Source organism: Lampetra fluviatilis, chromosome 54, assembly GCF_964198595.1.
Source record: "Lampetra fluviatilis chromosome 54, kcLamFluv1.1, whole genome shotgun sequence".
Classification (NCBI taxonomy): domain Eukaryota; kingdom Metazoa; phylum Chordata; class Hyperoartia; order Petromyzontiformes; family Petromyzontidae; genus Lampetra; species Lampetra fluviatilis.
In genome coordinates, this window is record NC_136328.1 from 8,756,285 (window position 1) to 8,770,445 (window position 14,161).

Below are 14,161 nucleotides of genomic sequence, written 5' to 3' on the forward strand. Positions count from 1 at the left end.
TACAATATTTTGCTGTCTTTTCTTGGATTTTCTGTTTGCACTTTGTCACATATTCACTTTAAAAAAAATTTCTTGTTCATGTTTTTGTTTTTTGTTTGTTGCGGTTGCACCCGATTCAAGAGCAGAATGGCTCACAGGGCTATACCTAATAAATGAACTTAAACTTGAATACATAACGTGGTTTACCAATAGGGAGCTGTCTCTTGACCACACTCGGGCATCGATTAGCCTCCCATCGTATCTGTATCAAATGGAAAATCCTCCGGTATAGCCATCGAAGGCTTCACAAACTACGTGGTCAAAATAGATGTTTAAAAATGTGGCAGCCAGAGGACATGCCTGTCGCACCTCAAGGTGAACAGGGAAAGGCTCCGACTCCCGGACACGTAGTTTTACCTATGCCTGCTTACCATCATGATTGTGAGCAGAAAATCAGGGACTCCAAAAGCACGAATAACAACCCAGAGCCCAGGCCTACTAATGGTATTACAGGCCTTGACCAGGTCAATAAAGCAGAGATGTAGGTCCTGTTGGAATTCTCCACACCCCTACTGCAGCAGATGGACAGAAAATATGCAATCTGTGCAGGACTGCCCTTTCCTGAAACCACATTGGGGCTCTGCAAGCCTCTCCTCAGCGTGCCTGGCAAGGCGATGTTGAATAATCCTTGCCTGGATCTCCCGGCACACTGAGGTGGGTAGATGTCCCTGAAGTTGTTAACGTCTGTGTGGTACCCCTTCTTAAAAAGGGGAACCATTAGGGCATCCTTCCAATCCTGTGGAACCCGTCCAGTGGTCCAGACTGTTGTTATGATGTCATGTAGGGTAGTTTGCACACAAATGCCCCCCTCCCTCAGCATTTCGCTTGGGAGATAATTTCTGCCCAGTGCTTTCCTGGTCTCAGACTCTGGAACGTCTTCTGTTTTTCCTCAACATATGGCACCTCATCCGGGGGGTAGCTACCGGTAATTCTTCCAATATTTGAGGCACCTCAGCCTCAACAGAGTCATCTCCACTTTGCTCCATGATGTTTTCCAGGCTGAGGGATTTCCCCTCCCCCAAGACCTCACAGAAATGTTCAGCAAATGTGCAAACCTGTTCCGGGGGGTCAGAGATCGGATCACCTTTCTTTTCCCTAATGATGGTGATAGGTATGGTGATAGGTGTGGCTCTGCAAGTTACTTTTTTATGGAGTTAAAGAGTGATTTGTGATCACTGGCTCCTGAGGCAGACTCCATCTCCTCAGCAACTCGTGACCAACACTCATCCTTGCAGCGCCTCATGGCTCTCCGAACCTTCGAGCGAAGGCTGCGGTAAGCCTCCTCATTCTCTGACATGGGATGCTGTAGGCAGTGAGAGTGGTCCTGTCGCTTTTTTCAGCCAGCCTGAACACCTCCTGACTGTGGCTTCTGTCATTGGGGAGGTTTGAACGGTGTACCCAAAGCAGCTATTGTAGTTGCATGAGCCACAGTCCTAAACCTCGCTCATGTCCCCAGCTGCAAGCGATGATGAAATTCTCACTTTCAACTTTCATCAGCTAGCTGAGACCAGGCCACTGTGGGTTGGAATGAGGCCCTGGCTGTGCTCCCCCCACCAGAGTGGAAGAATGGCAGGCGCATCTTACAGATGACAAGTCGATGGTAAGTGGGAAGATCAGCTCCATGGTAGGTCCTGGTGTCAAGGACATGGGCCCGCATCCACTATTCTGTCAATTCTGTCACTATGTAATCCAGCAGATGTTCTTGATTAGACCCAGCGTGCATCCATGAAATTGTATGGATCCGCCGATGCCGGAACAGCGTGTTGGTAATTAGGCCTGCACAAAAGTCTAGCAGCCTCCTACCATTGTGATTGAGCTGATCTGGCCCATGCCTTTCAATCACTCTAGACCAAAGTGACAGCATCATAACCAACTTGGGCATTAAAGTCACCCAATGGGATGACTCTATCCCGAGGGGCCACTTTAGCTAGCACCTGTGAATGGAGGTCATAGAATGCATCTGACTCATCGGCCTTGCCTGCATCCCTCCATTGATGTTTATCTTCGGTGGGGAAATAAGTAACCACGACCACCACTCCTCACCTCTTGTTAATGGGAAGACGAACCACACCTCACTTACATGCTCCCACTCCCCCTTCATTATTTTGTTCAGAAGAAGAGCCACTCCCTGTGGTTCGCCTCTCATGGTAACAGGAGCCAGGGCGGGTCCACCGGACCTCCTGAATACTGCAGAGATCCAGGCGGTACCAGTCCACTTCCCGACAGAGGAGTGGCAGCCTCTCCTTCACAGTGAGCGTTCGAACATTGAACAAATGACTGCCCGCAGTGGCTTTTTATTGTTTCTGGAGGAACCCTAAGGGTAAGGTTTCAGTCTCCTGGCTCTGCCAAATGAGGTTTGGACAGGAGATGTCATCGTAGTTTTGTGGAAATTAAATTGAAGGTGGAGGGGTTACTAGCCTCTCGCACCCGTCCAGAGCCCACATTTGCCCACTGTGGTGGTTACAAACACCATGAGGGAAAAAGCCAATCGAAATTGTCCCTCCACCCATGGCACTGCTCAGGACAGCGTTACTGTCTGGCACCCAAGAGGAAATAGGGGGTTCTTTTGCCGGACTATAGACTCGCATAGAGACCATATAGACTCACAGAGACTGAACGCTGCCATGGCGGTAGCCGAACTCACCATCGGGGGTTTACAACAGCCCGCACCGGACGAACATGCACAGCTAGACGATTGAGGCAACCGGGATAACGTGTCAGCGTTGCAATGCCGAACCCCTTTACGATATATCACACGGAACGAGCAATCCTGCAGAATTTCAAGCCAACACGAAAGTTGGCCAGAAGGTTGTTCAACCTTCAAGGAGTACTGAAGGGCCGCGTGCTCCGCCGTAGAGGTAAGGCCTGTACTGTTGTACGAAATAAACCATGGCCAACAGTTCTCTGCGAGTAACACAACAACGCCGTTCAGCGGGGGACAGGATGCGGCTACCATACGCGACTACCTTCTCCACACCGTTCTTAACGTGGGACAGGACGGCGCCGATGCCCTTATCGCTCGCGTCTGTGTCAAGAATAAATGGCAGGGAGAAATCAGGGTACTCAAGTGCGGGTGCATCGGACAACCACTGTCGAAGGGCTAAAAATGCAGCCTCTTCTTCCACTCCCCACTGGAACCTCTGGTTTTTAGCTGTCGAGGCGTGCAAGGGCTTAGCAACCGTGGCAAATTGCAGCACGAACCTGCGGTAATACGACGCTAACCCGACGAAGCTGCGCACATCTCCCATGGACTTGGGGGTCGGCCAATCACGCACACAAGCCGTTTTCTCGGGATCCTTCGCTATGCCATTCGCGCTAACAATGTAACCAAATAGCGCACACAATTCTGCAGCAAATGACATTTCACTGGTTTAATTTCAAATTGGCTGATCGCATTCTAACAAAAGCAGATCGCAGCCGCTGGAGATGTTCGTCAAAAGTGCAGCTGAATACAATGATATCATCCAAATAAATGAGAAACGAGTCCCACTGCAGGGCAGCCAAAACGAGTTCCATAACCGTGGCCGAGGCTCCCGTGTCCACCAAGACACGAACCTCAACACCCTGAATAAAGCCAGATACTACCGAGGAACCCGCAGTCGCCGTGACCACTCGACGCACCAATTTCCTCCACTGCGTCCCCGAGCTAGGCCACCCATGCTTAACAAGATTTCGCTGCCCGGTGTCAATGTGTGTCATGTTGGATGGAGATGACCCCTGAATCCTTAGATATCTGAGATTGCAATATGGGCCGGGTGTCTGATGTGTCTCGACTCACCTGTTGGGGTTGAGATGTAGCTGTCAGTGGAGCTGTGGGCGCCGGAGTCGTGGTCGCTGTCCGAGGACGGTTCTGACATCCTCGCATGAAGTGCCTTGGCTGGCCGCGGCGGAAGCAGGTAAGTGAGGGCCTCCGCGCCATCCAATCTTCTTGCTGACGCCGTCTCCAGCTCCACTGACATCGCGCAGCATCCATCTCTCGTCCGATTCCACACCGGGTGTTCAGCAGCAACGTCCTCCTCCAAAGTCGCATCATTAGGCGGAAGCACCACGACTTTCCATGGCGACCACCCCTTTGGCTCCCCGCCTCGGCTGGGATCCCCTGTTCACGCCACCATTTGAGCCCATCGCTGCAGATTCTCGTGGGCCTAAAAACGCGAGAAATAGGAGTTGTCTTACATGTGTGTGACGAAGATGTACAGACGTTCCACTGGGACACGTCATGTAGAGGGGACTTCTTATTTTATTTCCCACACTAAGCACAACACAGGCAAACACTTATTCTTCTACACACAGCCGATCACTCGGTATGGTCCCACTGCCCTAACTTGGCTACGCTGCTGGCTGTCGGCGTAGACCCGCATCGAGACCCAAGTCTACCGTGACCCTTGACCCAGTTCCTCCGCCCTGCCTGCACACCCTGCGTACATGCTCAGCGGCGTGAGCGCTATGTCACTACATAGAGACCCACTGACTCACATATATACAAATAGACTCACATAGAGACCCAAAGACTCACATAGAGACCCATTGACTCACATAGATACAAAGAGACTCGCATTGACACCAATAGACTCATATCAAGACTCATTGACTCACATAGAAGCCCATTGACTCACATTGAGATGCATAGACTCACGTATTTACCAATATACTCACACAGAGACCAAATGACTCACATAGAGATCGACAGACTCACATAGAGACCCATTGACTCACAAAGAGACCCATAGACTTACATAGAATGAGTTGTAATTAAACTGGGTTCCCATGAACAGTGAGTTGATGGTCTCAGCTCGGTCAACAACGACTTACATAGAGACGCACATCAGAATCAAAATATTTATTTAGACTGGAAGAATCCGATGAGCTATAAAGCTATTTTTCGCAGATGTCAATTCGGGGCGGGTTAGAAAGTTACAACAAACAAGTCTAAAAAAACGATAGGAGTGCAAATTATAGGAAAGCTAAACATGTCACTAAAATAAAAAAAAGTATTTACGTGCGAATTGCAATTGCTGCTGATTTTTCAACAGCAAATGCAATCTTTGGTGGCGGTGTTACACCCATCCACTTGTATACCAATACCCGCCATTCGCCACGAAGTGGCTGTGACGTCACTACGGCGCCTGTGCCAGGCCAAGTGCACTGAGGCCACGTAAAGTGTCGAAGGCTCGCTAACAGGAGGTCATGGGACAGACCCAGCAGGTGCCATGGGTTGGTTGACTAAGAAGACTGGTAGATGCACCAGCTGTACTATGCCAACTTGCTGCGTTTTATCCACCCGGCGCTCCGCTCGTTGTGAACGTCGCTCCTCTGCCCTCTGTTGTTGCTGAAGCGGGACTGCCTTCAACTGCCAAGTAGCAGCGTCCTACACGAGCCTCCTCCGCCACTTGTATAGGTGGGGTTACATACACGAGGGGCGGGGCTTGCCACAAAGGGGCGGGGATACACTCGCGAGGGCGGGGCTTACTACTCAGGGGCGGAGCTTACTAATCAGGGGCGGGGCTTACTAAACAGGGGCGGGGCCTACTAAACAGGGGCGGGGCTTACTATTCAGAGGCGGGGCTTACTAATCAGGGGCGGGGCTTGCTAATCAAGGGCGGGGCTTACTACCCAGGGGCGGGGCTTACTAATCAGGGCGGGGCTTACTAATCAGGGGCGGGCCTTACTAATCAGGGGCGGGGCTTGCCAGCCAGGGGCGGGGCTTACTAATCAGGGGTGGGGCATACCAATCAGGGGGCAGGGTTTTTACTAATCAGGGGGCGGGGCTTACTACTCAGGGGCGGGGCTTGCTAATCAAGGGCGGGGCTTACTAACCAGGGGGCGGGGCTTACTAATCAAGAGGCGGGGCTTACTAATCAGGGGGAGGGGCTTACTACTCAGGGGAGGTGCTTGCTAATTAGGGGGCGGGACTTGATAAGCAGGGGGCAGGGCTTGCTAGTCAGGGGGCGGGGCTTACTACTCAGGGGCGGGGCTTACTAATCAAGGGCGGGGCTTACTTATCAGGGGCGGGGCTTACTAATCAGGGGCGGGGCTTACTAATCAGGGGGCTTGCTAATCAGAGGCGGGGCTTACTAATAAAGGGGCGGGGCTTACTAATAAAGGGGCGGGGCTTACTAATCAGGGGGCAGGGCTTACTACTCAGGGGCGGGGCTTGCTAATCAGGGGCGGGGCTTACTAATCAGAGGCGGGGCTTACTAATCAAGGGCGGGGCTTACTACTCAGGGGCGGGGCTCACTAATCAGGGGCGAGGCTTGGTGAGCGAGGGGGCGTCACCCCAAAGGAAGAGTAATAGAACTACTTTAATGCAATTTAGCAATTTTAGCCATTGCATAACTCAGATTCCACACGGGATTTAGGATAAAGACATCGCGTAAATTGCGTTGAGAGCTTAGGGGCCGGTGGGTCAAGACCACCCTTAAGTCTGCTCTATTAGTGCTGGTTATAGTCAAAAACGCATACCTGTCAACCCCTTTATCAGTACTGTCGACTTATTATAGACCAATTCAGGCTTGATGGTCACCCCGTGCCCTTATAAAGCTCTACCTTCATCCTACAGAAACACAAACAGACACTTTTTTTTGGCCGTATTGAAACGACTGTGCGCCGCATGGACCTGAAAACTCAATTTACCTGTACAAGAATTCTGGGTAAAACGTGTGGGTTGACACGGTATGCAAATGTGATTTGTAACTTTGATCCTTACCCGCGTAGTATCGATAGTTCAATGTTAATGTGCCATTGTGTTTAGGGACTGCTACTGTGTGGTGTTATCTTGGTGTGGTCTGGGACTGCTGCCTTGCCCAAGCTTGATAAACGGGATTTATTCAGTGCCGGATTATCCTCGTGGGAAAAGTAACTACAAATGCTACGGGCCCACACTTTCAAGGGCCCCGCGCTAAATGCTTTCAAGCTATCAATTCCGGTTCAGTGATTCTGCACTTGCTCTATTACTATAGTACTATACCGCCTTCAACTTGTATGAACGACAGGGTGTTTAAGGTTAGCGATTTGTCGTATTATCTGGCTATATAGTAATTGAAAAAATACAATTACAGTGGTAATAATAATGCAATTTATAACGCACGCAAATTTGCGGACATAACAGCCGCAACTCAGAGGCGCGGAGCCAAGCTCAGAGTCGCTCGAAAGCGTGGTTATAGAGGTGAGTTTTTTAGTGTCTCTTGAAGGAGGCAATTGAGGTGATGCTGCGAATGTGCAGAGGGATAGCGTTCCAGACTGTTGGGGCTGCCACCGAGAAGCGGTGCATAGACATGACCATCCTGGATCTTGGCATCAAGAGGAGGTTGTGAGTCGCGCTGCGCAGGCATCTGCCATGTGCTGAGCTGCAAGTTGTCAATAATGAAGAAAGGTACGGCGGGCAGGCAGATGTGAAGGCATGGTGGCAGAGGCAGGCGATCTTGTATATGACCCTGCTGGCGATGGGTAGCCATTTGAGGGCACGGAGACAGGCAAATGAGTCGAGACGGGGATGGGTGTGGCCAATGACGACGCATGCTAGGTTGTTTTGTAGTCTTTGAAGTTTCTTTAGGTTGCCAGTGGAGGTCCGGACTAGGATGGAGTTGCAATAGTCAAGGCGAGACCCAACTATGCAACATGCCAATGTGTTGGCAATTTCAATGGAGATGAGAGGACGTAGGTGTCTGTGAGCCCGTAGGTAAAAGTTACATGAACTGATGATATGGTTGGTTTGACGGTCGAAGGATAAAGTTGAATCTAGGATGACACCGAGGTAGTTGAAGTGATCGGTGAACCTGGTGCTGTGACCAAAGATGTGTATGTGTGTTGGGAGTACTGATGAGTTGAGACGTTGCTTGGTACATGATGGCCACTGACTTTTTCGGATTAAGGGCTAGGTTGTGTGCAGTGAACCACTGTTGCAAGGCGGTGGTACATTCCGAGAGCCTCTCGAATCCAGATGCATTGCTAGAATCGATGGCGGTGAATAGAATACTGTCATCCGCGTATGAGTGGTGCTTGACACCGAAGCTTGCGATGAGCCGGCCGATCGGGGAAGTGTAGGCTGTGAAGAGCAGGGGACCTAGTACAGAGCCCTGGGGAACCCCGCATAATGCTTTTGTTTCAGGCGATGTGGACGTACCCACCCTGACTGAAGATTGCCGGTCAGAAAGGTACGAAACTATCCACTTGAGTGCTAAGCCACATATACCGAAGTCGGATTTCAGGAAGGGAAGTAAGGAGCGAATGGTTGATGGTGTTGAAGGCTGACGAAATGTCCAGACTTACAAGTGCAACAATGGAGCCGGAATCAATAATCGTTAAAATGTCATCGATCACTCTAGTGAGTGCTGTTTCTGTGGAGTAGTTTTGACGGTAAGCTGACTGGAAGCAGCAGTAGTGGTATCTCGGTATACGTCGTTAATTCGTTCCAGAAGGTAAGACTTATTCCGAAAATGCCGTATACCAAACGAATTTTTCCCATAAGAAATAAAGGGAAAGGAAATAATCCGTTCCAGAGTATACATTTTTTTTATATGGCATATACATTAATGGGGTTATATAAAATAATGTAGACACTACTTATTACTAAAATGCATACATAAATTAAAATGAATGCATAAATAAATTTAAATAAATTGAAATGAAAATAAAATTTTACGTAACTTTACCTTGCTGAGAGGAGTTGATAGCCTACGAGGATGGTGGTGAAGAAGGGGAGGAGTCGTGAACGGGGTCTACGCGGGTACGCGGTGACTCATCCCGACCCATATAAGTTCTGGCAAGCGCGTCGTATCCCAAGCAAGACGTCGTATCCCAAGACATTTTATTCTCGTCAAAACACGACGTATACCAAATTCGAAGTATTCCAAAGCGGTCGTACACCGAGGTATGACTGTACCTTACTATGCAAGTGTAGTGTACTAATTCAGAGACACGAGTAGGGGGCACTCTCTCTTGTTTATTCCGGGCTTCATAGCCATAGGGGATAACTACATACCTGGTCAGGACAGCCAACATGCTTCCAGACCCACAGCTTGAAGAGGGAAAGACCACGACAACGGCAGCACGACAAGTTCCACTCCAGATGGCAGCAGCCCCGACTTTGAGTAGGAGCTCGCCTTTTATCCTCCCCAGCGTGGCCAGGCTCCGCCCTCGGCTCCGCACCCCTCTGGATCCCCCAGAAGGCTGCGTGCTTCGCCCACAGGTTCAACTGGTAGAACGGGCTGCTACCCCCAATCCCATTGTCTACCAATCTCCCAGGGTCACGCGCTACAGTGACTCATTCAATGTAACTACATCACACCCCCCACCCCCCCCCCCCCGTGAAAAAAACAACCGTCCTGACTGACCTTCATACGTCGCATAGCGGGACAATGAACAGAACAATATCCACGCAATATTCGCAATGCATGGCAAGAATCCAGCCCCCAAAATATACAGCAGCCAAACGACGAGTAGGGGCGTCATCTGAACCGAACCATCTTGGAACAGGTCCTTGTCGCCGGCTTCTCGTATGGGCCCAGAACGGGTCCTCCGGGGACCCCGGGGGTGACTTGAAGATGGCTCAATGGGCGCGGTCCCTCCCACGACGAAGATGGAGGAAAAGAAGAAGCGGGTGGCGGTCGTACCGTCCACCCCGGTCCGCCTGTGGTCGGCGCCACCGGCGGTTCCATGGACGTCAAGCCCTGGGATCCTGCAGATGAAGGAGCAGAGTCTCTCTGAGGCACAACCTCCGAAATCGTACGTCCGGCTCCGTCGGACACATCAAACACCTGGCCATCAGATGGTGAACATGAAAAGACCTCATAAGGTGGAAAATAGGGTTTCAGTCGTGACTGGTGCACATACCAACCTGGATCTGTACGCACTGCGGCCTCCTTACCTCAATTACCTCCACCGGGCCCTGCCATGCCCTATGTAATTTAGGAAACGTGTCCAAAGGCACCTGGGGGCAATGCAGTCAAGCTCTCTTCCCCAGGTTTCCACGGTTTTCCGGATTCCTTAAGCCCAGCCAGTTTTTATTCGCAGCCTGCCGCTTGGCCGAATTGCCACAGGACACCTCCCGCGCTTCCGTCACAGTGACTTTCTTCTTGCTTGGCTCAATATTTAACTGGGCTTCCATGGGGGGGGGGGGGGGGGTCACATTCTCTCCCGTACATTAGAAAAATTGGGAGAATCCGGTAGAGGCATGAGGTGCCATCCTATAGGCCGAAAGAACTCCCGGAACGTGTAGGTCCCAATCGGACTGTGCCTCGTTGACTTGTTGGCACAACATGGATGTAAGAGTCCTATGTAAACGCTCTACCATTCCGTCAGTCTGGGGATAGTAGGGCAAAGTTCAAATTTTCTTTGTATCCAACCAATCACATACCTCTTGTAACAATTTTGAAGAAAATTTTCGACCCTGGTCCGTAAGGAAACGTTCCAGGGCCCATTTATCCAATACATAACCATGCAGGAATGCGTCCGTAATGGACGCCGCCGACTGATCCAGAAAGGGCCATGCCACCGGCCACCATGACAGGAACTCTACCCCTACCGGCAATAATTTATTTTCTCTCGAAGTAGTGGGAAATGGCCCGAGGATGTCGAGGGCAACGAGCTCATTTACATGGGACACCCCAATAGACTGCAGCGGTGGTTGGGTCATTCTCAGCGGGGGCTTCCGACGGGCACATTCCACACATGCCTTAAGCACGTTGTGAACGTCTTCCCACATCCCGGGCCAAAAGAAATCACGCTTTTCTGTACCCCTAGGTGCATCAATCGCACATGGGCAGCTCTCGTTTCTCTACCCTGCAGAATAGTTGGCACCACGATACATTACCACTGTACCTCCGTATCCCAGCGCATCAGTAGCCCATCTCGGAGGACCATGGGGGACATACCCCCTGGACCCTTCCAATCGCTTGGCGTACCAATGCGGCGCCGTTTTTTCAGTAAGGAGGTGTCCTCTGCCTGGAAGCGCCCCCATTCCTCGTGTGCAAGACCAATAGTATTATCGCGCGCCACCCCTGGTACGGGTGGTGGAGCATCCACCAATACTACAACAGCGCCTGGCTCCCTCGCATCCACCTGCTTACAACGGCCGGTGCCCACCACACACGTGCACTGGCTCTTCGGCGATAACCATGACAAAGCGTCCGCATTACAATGGCGCAACCCTTCCTATAGGTGACTACGAACGAATAATCTTGCAGGATTTCTAACCATCGTAAGAGTTACGTGGACGGCTAGTCAAAGCGTAGCGCGTATTGCAAAGCCACGTGATCTGTGTGTACCATGAACTGCCTACCGTAAAGGTACGGGCGGGACTGCTGCACAAAGTGTACGATAGCCAACAACTGACGGCGCGTAACACAATATCGCTGCTCTGTGGGAAACAGTACTCGGCTACCATAAGCGACCATGCTCTCCACCCCATACTCCACCTGCGACAATACGGCGCCAATCCCGGTATAAATGGCGTCCGTATCCAACGTAAACGGCAAGGAGAAATCGGGGTACCGAAGGGGGGGGGGGGGGTGCGCAGCATGACAAATGCGGCCTCCTCCTCCTTCCCCCACCAAAACCTCTGGCCTTTCGCCGTGAGAGCGTGGAGTGGCTTCGCAATCGTCGCAAACTCGGGCACGAAGCGGCAGTAATACGACACGTATTACTGCCGCTTCGTCAGCCACTCACGCACTGCGGACCTCACCCACCAACGTGGGGGTCAGCCACTCACGCACACAGTCTTTGACGGGTCCGTGGTGATCCCGAACTCGCTAACAATGTGACCCAGGTAGCGAACCGACTTTTGCAAGAGGTAATATTTTGCGGGTTGAATTTCAAATTAGCCGCCCGCATTTTAACAATACCGCACGCAACCGCTGCAGATGTTTCTGGAACGTGCGTCCAAAGACAATCACGTCATCCAAATATATCAGACATGACTCCCATTGGAGCCCCAACAGTACCAACTCCATAAGTCGCTGGAACGTGGCCAGTGATAGCTGAGTGAAGCCCCATCGGAAGCACGTTAAATTGAAACAGCCCTTGCGGTGTCCGGAACGCGGTTTTAGGTTTGGAACTTTCATCCATGGGCAACTGTCAAAACCCCGATAAGAGATCCAGGGTGGAGAAAAACTGCGCCCCCGACAGGGCATCCAATGAATCGTCCATCCATGGGAATGGATATGTGTCCGCCATGGAGACTTTATTTAATTTCTGAAAATCCACACGAAAATTTTAACTCCAGTCCTTTTTAACCAGGACAATTTGAGCACCCCATAGACTGGTTGACGGGGAGATTATATCGGCGGCCAACATCTCGTTGACCGCCTGACGAACGTGGTCCTTATTTTTCAGACTAAACCGAAATGAGTTCTGACGAATGGGAGCGGCGCCACCCGTATCAATATGGGGATGAATCAAGGACGTGCGGCCAACATCAAATTTACCCTTACTAAATACATTGGAGAATTCCCGAAGCAATGCCCGCAACTCGCCCCTCTGCTCCCACGACAAATCCGGATTACCCACACACAACGGTTCCATCCACGAGTCATCCGACCTCGCTTCCCGTTCAACCGCGGCCACGATCCTTGGTTTCGGCGCCGAAATTTGGCAAATGGCCTCTTTCGGCATACTTTCGGTTCGGCCTAAAGTCAATTTTTAACTTTCGGTCTGGTTTCGGTTTCGGCCGAAACTGATATTGACTTTCGGTCGTCATTCGTCAACTGAAGATCTATTTTTAGAATATAGCGCTAGTGCTACGTCTATCACTCTGCCTATCGGCTGGTCAGTCGGCGCTAGGCAATCCTATGCGATAGGCTGCAAACACACACACGTCAGCAGCAGCTTGGGAGCGAGGTTACAGCCGCAACCATGGTCTCTGCTAATGTGTATACGACCGGTCAACAGACGGCAGTCTGTCTGGCTGAATGCAGAAAAACTGTTGTTTCTTAACTACAACATTCGTTTGTTTGGATATAATTACTAAGCAAGTAACACCTAAAGATTTGATATTTAGCGACTCTTACTGCAGGCTCTGAATGATTAGTTCTAGATTTATTTTTCATTAAAGTCGCATTGCATCATGACATATTTCATAAATCTTGTGTTCGGTAATTTCGGTTATATACCTTTCTGTTTCGGTCTCCGTCGAAAGTCTAGTTAAACTTTCAGTTTCGGTCTCGGTCGAAAGTATAGTTAAACTATCGGTTTCGGCCGAAAGTCAATTTTTTACTTTCGGTCTGGTTTCGGTTTCGGCCGAAACCAGAAATTTAGTTACGGTCGGCCTCTAACTCACGTACACACATGGGCTCGCTCTCAGAAACACAACAACAACAACCATTCGCCAAGAATCAAGTGGTAGTGATGTCACCACGGCGCTTGCGCCAGGCTAGGTGCACTCCGAGGCCACGTCAAGCCTTCTTCTTCCGCAGGGCTGATGTAGATGCAGAGCAATGACTACAATTTCACAATTCAGGTTGGTGAAGCCCAGCCAACCATGTCAAGAGCAGCGGAGTCCATCATCGCTGTGATGTCTCCTTCGGGGTCATTGCGTCGTTCCGGTCTGTTCTAGATGACCACAGTCGCACACTACTACTGGAGAGTTTTCCATTTTCCATTTGTGTATCAGGTATCCGCATCTGCCATCGTGAGTGCAGTGGATGCTGTTTACCGTAGACCATGAACAGCTTCGTGGAAATTTAAACCACAAGGATCTTATGGGTCTTTCACACGTCGAGGAATGCTCGCTAGCAGGTCACGGGACAGACCCAGGTACTGTGGGTTGACTGAGTTGACTAACAGATGCACCACCTGTGCTACCAACTGTGCCACCTCACTGCGTTGTATCCACCCCACGGAACCGTTCGTTGTTGTGTCAGTTCTCTGTCCTTAGCTGGGGATGGGTAATTGCCTCCGAACGTTATATATTTAATTTTAAGGTCACGGTTAAATGTTACGTGTGCTTGTCCAACACTGCCAACGCAGCAGCAGAATCAGCAAATTAAGGTATTGGCGGTATACCGGTGCACGATATAAAAAAACATTTATAGCAATAATTATTTATTTTACAAAACAACCGAAGCAGGATGCTTGTTGTAATGACTGGCGAAACGTCGTACTCGAATTGTACATGTTGTGGGTTTAC